The 13,735-nt window shown below is 38.0% G+C and overlaps 1 pseudogene; it reads left to right on the plus strand.

The window, feature by feature from the left end:
- Positions 1 to 239: 239 nt before the first annotated feature.
- LOC149138522 (peroxidase 4-like) lies at positions 240 to 5,553 on the plus strand (annotated as a pseudogene).
- The last annotated feature ends 8,182 nt before the right edge of the window (positions 5,554 to 13,735 follow it).

Below are 13,735 nucleotides of genomic sequence, written 5' to 3' on the forward strand. Positions count from 1 at the left end.
CATTCGGATCATACTTACATCTTTCAAAGTTTTGTGATAAGAGAAAAGAATCCATCTTCGCATACCAAGCCCTCGAGGCTTGCTTAAGGCTGTAGAGAGATTTCTTCAGTCTGCAGACCAAAGATGAATCCTGAATGAAACCATGTGGCTGCTCCATGTAAATCTCCTCTGATAGGTCTCTGTGAAGAAAGGCATTCTTCACATCCATCTGATGTACTTGCCATCTCTGGGCAACTGCAATGGCAAGTGTAAGGCGTATGGAATCGATCTTTGTTACTGGAGCAAAGGTCTCATCATAATCAATGCCATGCACTTGTTGGAAGCCTTTAGCTACTAGTGTCACTTTCCATTTGATGATTTGCCCATCTGCAACACTCTTGGTCCTGTAGACCCATTTGCATCGAACAAGTTTCCTTCCTGAAGGAAGGGGGACCAGATCCCAAGTCTGGTTCTTGAGGAGGGAGTTATACTCCTCCTCCATGGTGGACACCCAAGATGGATGCCCAGCAGCCTCAGCATAACACTGCGGATCAGAAGACTGAACCAAATGACAATTCCAGGATGGCGATGGTTCAGTGGTATTGAGGGCAAGAGGAGGCTCAATAAACTCTGAGCTTGTCCTTTGTAGATCAGAATTATCCCTGACAAGACCATTTCTAGCAGCTGGGTGGTCTTGTGCATATATCTCACATAAGCTCCTTGTTCTCTGATTTATGACAGGGGAATATGATTCATTGCTGGAAGCTCGATTTGGGCTTGGATGTGGATCATCATATGCATGCACTAGATTTGTATCTGAAGACTCTGTCTCTGCATGTGGATGCTCTACCACAACATTTGCATGCTCTGTATCTGCATCTGAGTTTACTGACTCATAATCTCGGACATGAGGTAGATAAAAGGTGTCTGCATGCGGCACTTGAGGTGCATGTGAGAGACTTTCCTCAAATTTGACACTTCGCTCAATGATGAGCTTGTCCGTAGAGGAAATTAGGACTCGGTATCCCTTCACACCATCAGGGTATCGAACAAAGATGCACTCAATGCTCTGTGGATCAAGAGCTTTCCTCTTTTCAGAGGGGATCCTAGCCCATGCTTTGGAGCCGAAAACACGGAAGTGGGTGACCTCTAGTTTAGTTCCGCTCCAAGCCTCAAAGGGGGTTTGATCCTTGACAGACCTATTAGAAGACCTGTTCTGGATGTAGTTAGCACAATTAAGTGCTTCGGCCCATATCTTATGAGGCAGTGACTTAGCATGCAACATGTAGGAAGCCATCTCTTTGAGAGATCGGTTCTTTCTCTCAGCAACTCCGTTCTGTTGCAGAGTGTATGGAACTGTGTACTGCAACTGTATACCAGAATGAAGGCAAAGGTTCTGAAGTGCTTTGTTAACATATTCCCCCCCATTGTCTGTACGGAGGGCTTTGATCTTTCTCTCTTACTATGTCTCAACTAGTGCTTTGAAATCTTCAAAGTGCACAAAAACTTCAAATTTGGCCCTGAGAAGATACACCCAAGTATACCGTGAGAAATCATTAATAAAAGTAAGCACATACCTTACTTTGTTGATGGAAGGATGAGGAAAAGGCCCCATGAGATCACTATGGATCAGATCTAGAGGAGAGGATACTCTGTGAGTCTTGCCGATGTCAAACTTTTCTCTAGGATGTTTGCCAAGGACACACCCTTCACAAACTCCTTTGGAGAAACTGATATTTGGCAAGCCTTCCACCATCTCATTCTTGTGTAGTTGTTGCATATACCTGTAATTTAGGTGACCAAACCTCTCGTGCCAAAGCCTGCTACTATCATTAGCATGTGTAAGCAATAAGGAGGATTTAGGTTCAATAAATTAAGAAAATGTATACAGTCTGGCTCCATTATTTACCTCACCGATTGCAATATTGGAGCTGCTATGTAGGTCATATATGTTCACTGCATCTGGAGTGAATTGCACTCTCTTTCTGGTGCCAGAATGAGTGATCTGATAAACTGAAAGCAGGTTTACCGAAAGTTTTGGAACATGAAGCACGTCTTCAAAGCTTCCGTGTAAAAGTTCCACTCTACCTTTTCCGTTGACCTCAATAGGTGAGTCATCTCCCATGAGGATGGGAGGTCCTTTACATGCATCCAAAGAGGAATAGACTTCCTTTGCAGCAGCCATATGATGTGATGCACTAGAATCTATAATCCATGCATCATGGGAATAATTAATTGCAACTAAAGCATGAAAATTGTTACCTTTCCCGTGTGGCGGATCCTTAGTTTTCTTCTTGGCGCCGTGAGGGATGTGGTCCCCGAGGTTGTGCTTCTGAAGGATTTCTGCCAATTGGTCAATTTGTTTCTTCATGCAAGAGGATTTTAGATGGAATACTCTTTGACAGTAGGTGCATCTCTTTCCTTTCTTCCCTTTCTCATTTCTCGAGCCAGAGGATTCATTGAAGGGCTTGGTGTACCTTTCCTTCTTTGGATGGGAATGCGCTTTTTCCTTGTCTTTTTGCTTCTGATTTTTCTGATTTGAAACAGATCTGTGATTTTTATTATGGCTGCCATCATGCACAGCAAGTGCATGTGCTTTTGGAGGTTTGATTTTCCCCATGCCAATGAGCTTATCTTGCTCAAATGTAAGGGACTCCATGAACTCTTTGAGAGAAGGCATAGTGTAGGATTTACTTGTTGCGAGCCTTACTGAATGAAATGTAGACACAAAGATGGAGTATTCCGGTCCGAGCTTTGACATAATAGAGAGAACTTGGCGACTCTCCTCCTTGGATTTGTCAATTCCACAACCCTTGAGTTGCAGCAATAGATCATTATATTTGGTGAAGAAGTCTTGAATTCTGTCATAGTTCCATGGATCCAATGACAACAACTCCAGTTTGAGCAGATGTCCTTTCATCTCATCCTGTTTCCCGTAGAGTTCTTCAACCTTTTCCCAAATCTCATTGGGATTATTGCAGGTAGATAGATGAAACTACAACTCTAGGGAGATGCACATGCATATGGATCCGTGGGCCTCATCCATGCGGTTGAGGTACCTGGATTTCTCTATGGCTAAAGTGGGTTTCACTTCTGTAGCCATGGTAATCTTGTACAACCCTTCTTGATGAAGGTATTGAGCCATTCTGTCCTTCCATTCATGATAGTTGTACGGTGTTAGGATCGATGCTTTCGGAAACTCCATTTTTATGTCGATCTTTGATCTCCAAGCTCTAATACCTGCAAAATAAATTGCTGGTATACCTTTTATCTAGCAATCTGTCGGCTCTGATACCATGTAAATGTGTTAGAAAACTTGCACAGATGGATTTAGCTAGTAAAGGTTGAACACACAGCTTTGTAGAGCAAAAATACTAAAAAAAATCAAAAGAACAAAAGAATGATATATTACAAAATAGGTTACAATGCTCATGATATAGCATTACTGGGTGAAGATCCCAAGGTAATGCACCATAGTGGTGATCAATGAGAAGACTCAAGACCTACAACAAGTTCTAGAGAGAACTAGCCAATTGCCGAGTGAAAGAAGGAGCAAATGAGGGAGTAAATCATGCAGAAGAACTAACGAGTTGCAGAGTTAAAGGAGCAAATCAGGGAGTAAATCATGCATAAGAACTAACGAGTTGCAGAGTTAAAGGAGCAAATCAGGGAGTAAATCATGCAGAAGAACTAACCAGTGGAGTTAAAGAAGGAGCAAATCAAAGAGTAAATCATGCACAAGGAATCTTGCATGTAATCCCATCCTCTAACTAAGAGTCCGCATGTATGTGTGTAGTAGTTCCAACAAGACTGAATTTTTGTTTTCCCCTCCGCACGTATTTTCCCCTCACATTCCAACATCTGCCCTTATAAATTGGGCTTCACATATCTCCCATAAATTGGGCTTCACATATCTCCCATAACATCCCTGCAACGCTGCGAATTCGCAAATAGGTTGCCATTGGAGAGCTTATTCCATAAGAAAAAATGGCTGCTTTGATGAAGAGTTTTACGCGTACTGCTTTAATGGTGTTTATTATGTCTTCGATCACTGATGCCACCGCTGGCCTCAAACTAAGCCCCACCTTTATGCCAAGTCTTGTCCGACGGCGCTGTCAATAGTGCAAGCCTCGGTGAAGCAGGCGGTTGCCAAAGAGAAACGCATGGGGGCGTCGCTTCTCCGCGTTCAATTCCACGACTGCTTCGTTAATGTAAGTGCAACAAACAATTCAAATTATTATTATTGATTGAACCAGCTTGACAACGGTTATTCATGGTGATATTTTGATTTAGAGGCAACTCATGAATACTCTATCATTGCTTGTTCCAGGGCTGTGATGGGTCCGTCCTGTCGGACAATTCCACGACCTTCACTAGCGAGAAGTACGCCAATCCCAATAACAATTCGGCAAGGGGCTTCGAGGTGATCGATACCATAAAGAACCAACTCGAAAATGCGTGCAGCGGTGTCGTGTCATGCGCAGATATTATAGCCATTGCTGCTCGTGATTCTGTTGTTGAAGTAACCCCGATTAACCTTGCTCCGTCATGTTATTATTTCTGTATGAATCGTTTCTAAAATCTACAATAATCTGGTCATTTCATTTAATATTTAGTATGTCTGTTAAAAATTTACCTGACAGCTTGGTGGACCTTGGTGGGCTGTGAGGTTGGGTCCGCGAGACTCGACAACAGCGAACTTTAACGGTGCAAACACTAACATTCCGCCTCCCACTTCCAATCTGACCAACCTTTATTCCAAGCACAGGGCCTCTCCAAAAAGGAAATGGTCACACTATCGGGTAATCATAATATTGTTTCTATTTTTCATTTATGATGAGTAGGTATATTATTTTTCATTTATGATATTATATTATTTTTCATTTATGATATTTAGATGAAGATATATCTCTTCAAAAAACAAAGATACAATTAATCATAAAAAAGCATGAAGAATTAATGACTGTACATCAGTGTATATATTGATGGGTGGTTTTGAGCTGATGTGAAAATATATTCATTCTACAAGTGGTCATACTATAGGGCAAGCGCGGTGCGTAAGTTTTAGAGACCATATTTACAGCGACACAGATATAGACAGTACGTACTCCACTTTGTTGAGTTCGAGGTGTCCAAGAACCACCGGCTCTGGAGACAACAACCTGTCGCCCTTGGATTATGTGACTCCCACTGTCTTTGACAACAACTACTACATCAATCTGAAATGCAAGAAAGGACTTGTCCACTCTGATCAACAACTCTTCAAAGGAGGCTCCACTGATTCACCCACCTACAGCTCCAACCAGACCACCTTCTTCTCGCACTTTGCTGCCGCCATGGTTAAGATGGGAAACATCAAACTTCTTGCGGGGCACAAGCGGAAAGATCCGCAAGAATTGCAGGAAGCCTAACTAACCAACCAACTGGTGAAGTGTCTGTTTAGTAGGATGAGTTTCATCGATAATGCCTCGTAATTTGTAATAGAAGTATTCGATTAGGCATAGGTTACAATTATACAACTTCGTACTTTATTAGTGTTACACAGGAGAGAAGATATAGGGTGTTTCTTTTAATTGGAAGAATTTTAATAATAATTTAATATTAAAATTTATTTTCTTGTTTAAGATGTATATATTTTATTTTTTGAATTTGTACTTACAAGTAAATACATGAAGATGTACATATTCTATTTCTTCAAATTTGAATTTGAAAATCGAAATGATGTCTAAATGCTAATTGGATTATTCTTTTTGGTTAATTGATGTCTAAATGCTAATTAGTTTATTCTTTTTGGTTGGAGATTCCAGAGCTGCAAAAAAATTGCATGCTAAAGTCAACGTTTTACATGTCCCTAGATTTATTAACAAGAAATGAGAGTACATTCTGAAAGCATTCCTTATACAATCTTTTGCTGATTTGTCTATGTATTCTTATCTATAATATTCTACTTTACTCCATTATAACTGAGAGAGTGCTGGTTACAGTATTGTCTGCAAAGAGCAAGTTTGATTCAAAATTGCACAGTACAAAAATGCACAGTTGGATGTATTTAGAGAGCAATAAAAAAGACTATACTAAGAAGTGAAGGATCTAGAGAGCAATAACAGAGACTCTCCTAAGAAGTGAAGGACCTGGAGTTTAAGAAGTGAAGGACCCAGAGTTCAAGAGCACGCCATATGTGAAAGTTGTAAAGTAAAACTTCCCTGGTTAGGAGTGAATACCGCTCTTTGAGAGAAGGTTTGCCACTTGGCTTTGCTCTTTCTATATGTGTGAATAAGATATGTTCTGAAAGTTGATTGCCAATCTCCTAATATGCCTTATCTAGTTGAAAAGGATAGGGGTTGAAAGAATTGTGGTCTCTGACTCAGTAAATGATGCTTTTGGCATCTTCGTGAATGGAGATTTGATCACTACTACATAAAGGGGGTTTTAAGACAATATTTGAGACAATTTTTGGGTAAATTGTTTTAACTTGAGACAAAAAAATTCTTGTGTATTATCTTAAATATTGTCTTTAAGCCAGTGTCTCAAAAATTAATTATTTTCTTAAAAAATTGTCACTTAGGATACAATTTCATTGAGACAACACTCTGATTAGAGACAATATGTCTTTAATACTAAACAATAAAAGTTTATTTAAAGATCACTTTTGTCTCTGTAGAGACAATATAAAACAATGAATCCAGAAATATCTCACCATTGAAATAAATCGATATTAAAAACATTTAATTAAAAATAAACTACAAAATCGTTGATTAATTCATGTTAGCACACAGTGGAATCGAACCACCAACCTCTTGTTTGCAAGGTAGGCGCTCTTCCATTGAGCTAGCACACTTTAAAGTTTTCCATTGAGCTAGCACACTTTAAAGAATTACGTGATGAGTTATGGAAATCCTGAAAACTACATTTATAGCAATTGATTTAAAAAAAAAAAAATTTGACACATGATATATAATCTTTATAAAAACTATAATCATGCAAACCATATTTTTAACTTACTAAATCTATCAACCAAAAGGTGCAAAGGGAGGAGGATTATATCTCTAGCAAAAAAATTCAAACTCTTATATTAGTATACAATTAAATGTTCATGTATACATGCTATCTTGCTACAATGGCATATCCCTGTGTTGGGATTTCATTCCATGTTAAGGCTTCGTTTTCTTCATCTTCTTCTGCACACATGTATGTGTCTATTATTGTGTATATGCACCCATATAAAATTCTATAACAAAATGTCTTGATTTCCAAACGTAAAACAAAAAGAATCATGATTTGTGAATGTGTATAAGCACCCATTTAAAATTCTATAACAAAATGTCTTGATTTCCAAATGTAAAACAAAAAGAATCATGATTTGTGAATCCACAATCTGCGATTGAGTCGTTATCAAAGCACAAGAAATGAAATGGAGTGGATATATTCTCTTGCACCTTTGCAATCAGTTCTCCCTACTTAAAAGTTAATAGACCTAGAATATGTTTTTCCTTTGCATTTTAAGCTGGATAGATTCATGGCTCCATCCTAGCCCCACAATTATCTGGGGCCATCTATGGCTTGCGAGTTCCACACCAACCATTGTTTATGACAGTGAAGAGTACTGATGACCGAGAACATGTGCTAAGAATGTCATCTATGTTGCTACTAAATGCAAAGATATATCATGATAAAGAAAAAAAAAACAAGTTTCTTATTAAACAAGTGGACGTTATTATGAAAAGGAGAGGATGACATAATGGGAGAAAAACTACTCTTCAGTGCCCAGTGCCAAGAAACCATGGCGCACACTCAACAAAATAGATAAGCATAACATGTGAAAAGTTGCAAACTATGAACTCTAAAGCAAAAGGTCAAAGAACTGCTTACCACAATTGCTCCAACAGGATCTTGTTGCCATTATGTTGAATGTGTTGTACTTGATGGCAACCCACTTGTAGTAGAACAACTCACTTGTACATGGTAACTAGATGAATCTATAGAAGAGATATCAGATGTGACAGAATGCATGACAATGGTATTTATAGATGTGATGAAATGCAGGGCAGCTTCAAGGAATTAGTTCAGAAGGCATCTCTCTCAGATGAAAGATCATAGTATAGCAGTAAACAACAGGAATGAAGAAAGAAAGGTATATGAAGGTTCACTATATACCAAGTCGCGCATACACGCAAGTTCACTATATACAAAGTCATGTATACGAAAAGGTATACGCAGGTTCACTATATACCAAGTCGCGTATACACACAGGTTCACTATATACAAAGGCGTGTACAATGTACACACACACTTTCACAGAAGGAAATGCGAGTACATGTCGGAAAACTATGTTTTTTTCTGTGGTATTTGGACCATGGTATTTTGGTATTGGTCCATGGTATTTGGTCTGAGGTATTGACCCTAGGTATTGGGTCCAAGGTATTGGTCCTACATGGTTTTGGACAATAATATTGAGAGAGGCCTAAACCTATACAAGGAGAAGAAGATCATTAGGCCAAATTGCAAGTGTGCAAGGATTGAATATCTGATGAAGTGTGAGATCTAGTATGCAGGTTATGGGTTTATGATGCTTTGCTTGATCTGAGCCAAGGAGGAATCTCAACGGTTGATGGAGGACAAGATCTAATGATGGATAAGGATCTTATGGCTTGGAATGAATCATCTCTATATGGTTTGATCATGCTTTTTCTAGATTTGTATACTAATGCTTGTGATGTTCTGTAAATATTATGATCTGGGGATAACTGAAGTCTGGAATAGCTACAAAATTATGAATGAATATTTATAGAAGTATATGCAGGTCGACTTTGATAAAAGCGTGTATACACGCAAGTTAGACTCATCTAAGTAGCATATACCATATGAACTATGATGTTTGAAGTTACATGTGGTTCTGGTTGTTAATGCAAAGTTCTGAGTTTTGGTGACTGTTTACTGGTGACAGTATTCTGCATTTTCAGATTGGTTGATGAATGAGATCTAATAATGGATCAAGATCATAGTGACTTATCTTTATGTGATCTGATGGACTAGATCTGGTTGCTAACACACGTATTATCCTTTTGTATGTAATGATCTGGGTATGTCTGAAGTTAGGAAGTGCAGCGAAGTTATAAGTAAGTATTTGATGACATATACGCTGGTTCGCTTTGGTGAAGTTGCGTATACACAATGGTTCAACTCTTCCAAGTAGCGTACGCACTTTAATGCATGGTTTTTGATGATACAGTTGGCTCTGAATATTGTTGTAGAGTTCTGAGTTTTGCTCTGTGTTTTGGTGACTGATTTTTGATGATAGGGTTTCAGTGATTAAGCTGTTGGGTGATTCAGAAAGTAATGATTGAGTATTCAATGAATGGGTAATGCAATAGTTGTATTACAGTGGTGATTGATTTTGAGCTTCAATGTTGTTGATGGGTCCAGTATGAAAATTGGATGAAACCTGGTCTTCAAATTATGGTGTTGTGTTCCAAGAGTATCCAGTCTGAAAATTTATGAAACGTGGTACCTCGAGGAAGAAAGAAGGTCATAACCTTCTGTAGGTCGGCACCTACGTACTAGTAAATATATTGGCTAGTACAAGAGCTAGGGAGTTGTAGCTCCCTTCCAGTAGAAGCTGGAGAACAAAAGAAGGTTGTAGCCTTCTACAGGTAGAAGCCTGCGTACTGGTATGAGTCTACACCAGTACATTGCTGTAAACAGATTTTTTTATAATTAAAAGAAGACAGAGATGACAACAGTAGATGGTTTTTACCCACATTGGGTTTCCACCTTACATGTTGGTGTTCATGTGTGATGCTTATGTGTGATGGTTCTTTCTGTTATTAATTGCACATGGTTACTGTTTAATGTTTAAATAAAGTATTGATACTCAGATTAAAGATCAACATATGATTAATTAACAGAATCATTAATTTGCTGGATATATGCTTGTTTCCTTAAACACAGTTGCGTACACGTGCGGGTTGCCTTCATTAAAGTAGCATATATGAAATTGAGTAAGAAAAGAAAAGATTATTGACTTGAATAATACTGATTGACCCCCCTCTCAGTATTATTTCGAACAATTGGTATCAGAGCAGGTCCTTTGGAAGAAGCTTGATCGCTTGAAGAAGATCCGTAGAACAATGGGAAAGAAGCTAAAGAAGAAAGCTCCTCAGAAAAAGAAGACATCTCAGAGAAACTATGACAATGGGAGAATCGATTAGGGAATATGTGAAAGCAACACTTCAGATTCAGAATCACCTCAGAATGAAGATGAACAAGCAAAAGAACTATCAGGTATGAATTTGTTATCCTCTGGTGATACATTTCTCCATCCATTTGAAGATGATGAAAGTGATAGCGAAACAACTGAATTTGCTCTTATGGGTGAGGAAGAAAGATATCAAATAGAGGCAGAATTTAAAAGGCTTACGGACAAAATTAGAGATCAACAAGATCTATTGGACAAAAGGGAATGTGCCTCCAAAGAAGAAGCTACCAAACTAAAAGCTCAACTAGAGGAAGGAAACAAGGTAAGGAAGCAATTCAAGGAAAAGGAAGATCAATGTCAAAAGCTACAGGATGAAGTGACATCATTAAGAAATGAAGTCAATGAAAAGAGCACAACAATCAAGAAACTTAGAGATAGATCCAGTTACTATGAAAGTCTTGAAGCTAAGATCCTCTCTCTAAAAGAAGATCTTGAAGAATCAAATAAGCAGAATAAAGAACTACTCCAAGCCCTTGAAAAACAAGGAAACAAATTTCTTGGATTAAGACATCAGTTGGAAGAAGGAAGAAAAGTTGAAGGAATCATGAAGAAGCAGTATCTTGAAAAGGAAGAGCAACATCAGGTTGAGGTAAATATTCTAAAAGATAAATTAGAAGAAAAGGATAAGCTCTTACGATTTCAAGATAGTACTAAGATCTTGGATGATATTCTTAGTAGTCAAAGGTCTCCTGCCATCAAAAATGGTCTTGGCGTTCATGAATTTGTTGAAGATGAATCTAGATCACAAAGTAACACAATGAACTCTAATGTGAAATCTGAAATGATCAACAAGGAGATGAGAGGTCAATCCCATCAACAACCAAGGAAAGAAATTCTTCAAAGAAAATCTTTTACTCCTAACTATGGAAGTGATAGTCGGTTATTTCCTCAAATGAATAATGTTGAATGTTATGTATGTCATAATTTTGGACATGTTACAGCCAGATGCAGAAGTAGAATGGTTCAAGACCGTCACATAGAAATATCAACACGTTCCAGGTACTTTAAGGGATATTGTTTTGCTTGCAATATGTTTGGTCACAAAGCCTTTGACTGCTATAGAAGGAATATGAAACATATGAGATGTTATGGATGTAACAAGCTTGGACATATAGCAAAGGAATGCAGGAACAAAGTACGGGCACCATACCAAAAGGAGAAAACATCATCACACTCGAAGATATGGAAGAAGAAGGAAGTATAGTCAGAAAGATGTGGAACAACACAATGTACAGACATGACAGACTCAAAGGGAGTTGAAAGTGTGAAACTTCAGTGTTCTAAATCTCATACGCATGAAGAGAGGTCGCGTATATACGTGAGTTAGACACTGCACAGTCACGTATATGTTAATTTGGGGAAAAGCAATGGGACAGACTCAGGAAAAAGGGTCTGATATGGTTTAGTCAATTATTTTCTCTATTTGATGATGGTTACAATCTGCTGATAATGTGTGGAAATGTATTGATGCTCATAAGAGGTTGTTTTTTATCCTCACAATATTAACTTGATGTATATCTGATTGATGATGATGCCTTGATACTTCTTGCTGATATATGCATGATCAGATATGACAGTTAATAGATGGAACAAGTTCAGGGGGAGAACATGCTATGCTTCTAATAAAGCGTTGTTGGAATTATTTTTAGAAGTCTTTAGTACCTAATCAATGATGATGATGCTTATATGGCTAAATGATACATCTTGCTATGATATGGTTATGAGTTTCCCATGACAAAATCTCATATGATTCTTGGCGTCACATAGTTAGTGTTCAGATCAAATTTATGGATGATTCTCTAATATACAACTTCATTGTTTGATGATGAGTCACTCATTTCATTATGTTGTTGTCATCATACCTTCAAAGATGCATAAAGATCATATACTACAGTTATGATGAAGGATTCCTATAGTTCTTGGCTCTCACATGGTTGAGGATTGTTGTTGTTGATGACATCAAGAAATCTTGACAAATGACCATAAGATCATGGCTTGCTAGATACATATTGATATCTCTTTTATGGATATACAGTATGCTGGATACATGGATGATTACTCAAAGTTGCATTGTTGGTTGGCCAAGATAATGGAGTTATTGCAGGTCACATGAAGACATAACTATTTGAAGACATGATGATTATGAGTTCTTACCTATATGATGATAAGTTGATACTCACATATGTTGATTGATGCTTATCAGATGTGGGATGTTCCCGAGTGATGATACATGGATGGTATAAAAGATCATGAAGATCTTGATGATGCTGTGATGACTATGGTGTTTTTCACATATGATATAATGTGAATGATTTTGTATGACATATACAAAATCAATTCATGGAAGGTTATGATAATGCTCAAGATCAAGAGGATGAGTTGATATCTGTATGCAAACATACTTTGTCATAGGTTGATGATATCTACACTAATGGACATATACAGGTTGCTGGTCTGGATGCTGTTGACAGATGCTTATGGAGCAAATCATACATTGTGCATGATAGTTGCTTATGACTATCATAGTCTTGTTTAGATATTTGGTCTCTATTATAAATGTCACGCATATCATTCAATGTAAAGGCCATATCAAGACCCATGATGTATTAGTTTGTCTCTGTCTATTGTAGTATTTTGATGAATCCCTTTTGGTCATATGATGTAATTTGTACCCCCACTATGCATGGGAAGGATGATGTAATATTTTAGTCATGTATAAACAATTGGTATCTAGTATATCCCCACTTGGTTGTGTGGATAAGTCAAGTTTATCCCCACTTGGTTGGGAGAATGAATGAATGTATGAGTCATTGGTGATAGGAAGGTCAAACTCACATAGTTGAGTTATCGAGTCATGTTATTTTCTTGAAAATATTTGCAGACTCTGCATGTGCTCAGGGGGAGCATGGATGATACAATACATATCAGCATGAACAAAGGGGGAGTTCAATCAAAGAATTCAGCATGTGCCTAGGGGGAACATAATTAATTTTCAGCTATTCAGATATGAAAGTCTTTTGCTTTTCAGGGGAGAAGATCTTGGTCTGCCCTTTGCCCTTAATGTCAAAGGGGGAGAGTGACTTGATGTTGTTGTTGCCATCAAGTCTAAAGGGGGATATTTTTGGCATTATGATGAATGTGTTGTACTTGATGTCAACCCACTTGTAGCAGAACAACTCACTTTACATGGTAACTAGATGAATCTACAGAAGAGATATCAGATGTGACAGAATGCATGATAGTAGTATTTATAGATGTGATGAAATACAAGGCAACTTCAAGGAATCAGTTCAGAAGGCATCTCTCTTAGATGAAAAATCACAGTATAGCAAGTAAACATCAAAAATGAAGAAAGAAAGGTATACACAGGTTCATTATATACCAAGTCGTGTATACACGCAGGTTCACTATATACAAAGTCATGTATAAGAAAAGGTATACGCATGTTCACTATATACCAAGTCGCGTATACACGCAGGTTCACTATATACAAAGGCACAT

The sequence above is a fragment of the Pinus tabuliformis genome, chromosome X, assembly GCF_031772625.1.
Source record: "Pinus tabuliformis cultivar Carrire ecotype Pingquan chromosome X, CPIR1, whole genome shotgun sequence".
Taxonomy (NCBI): Eukaryota; Viridiplantae; Streptophyta; class Pinopsida; order Pinales; family Pinaceae; genus Pinus; species Pinus tabuliformis.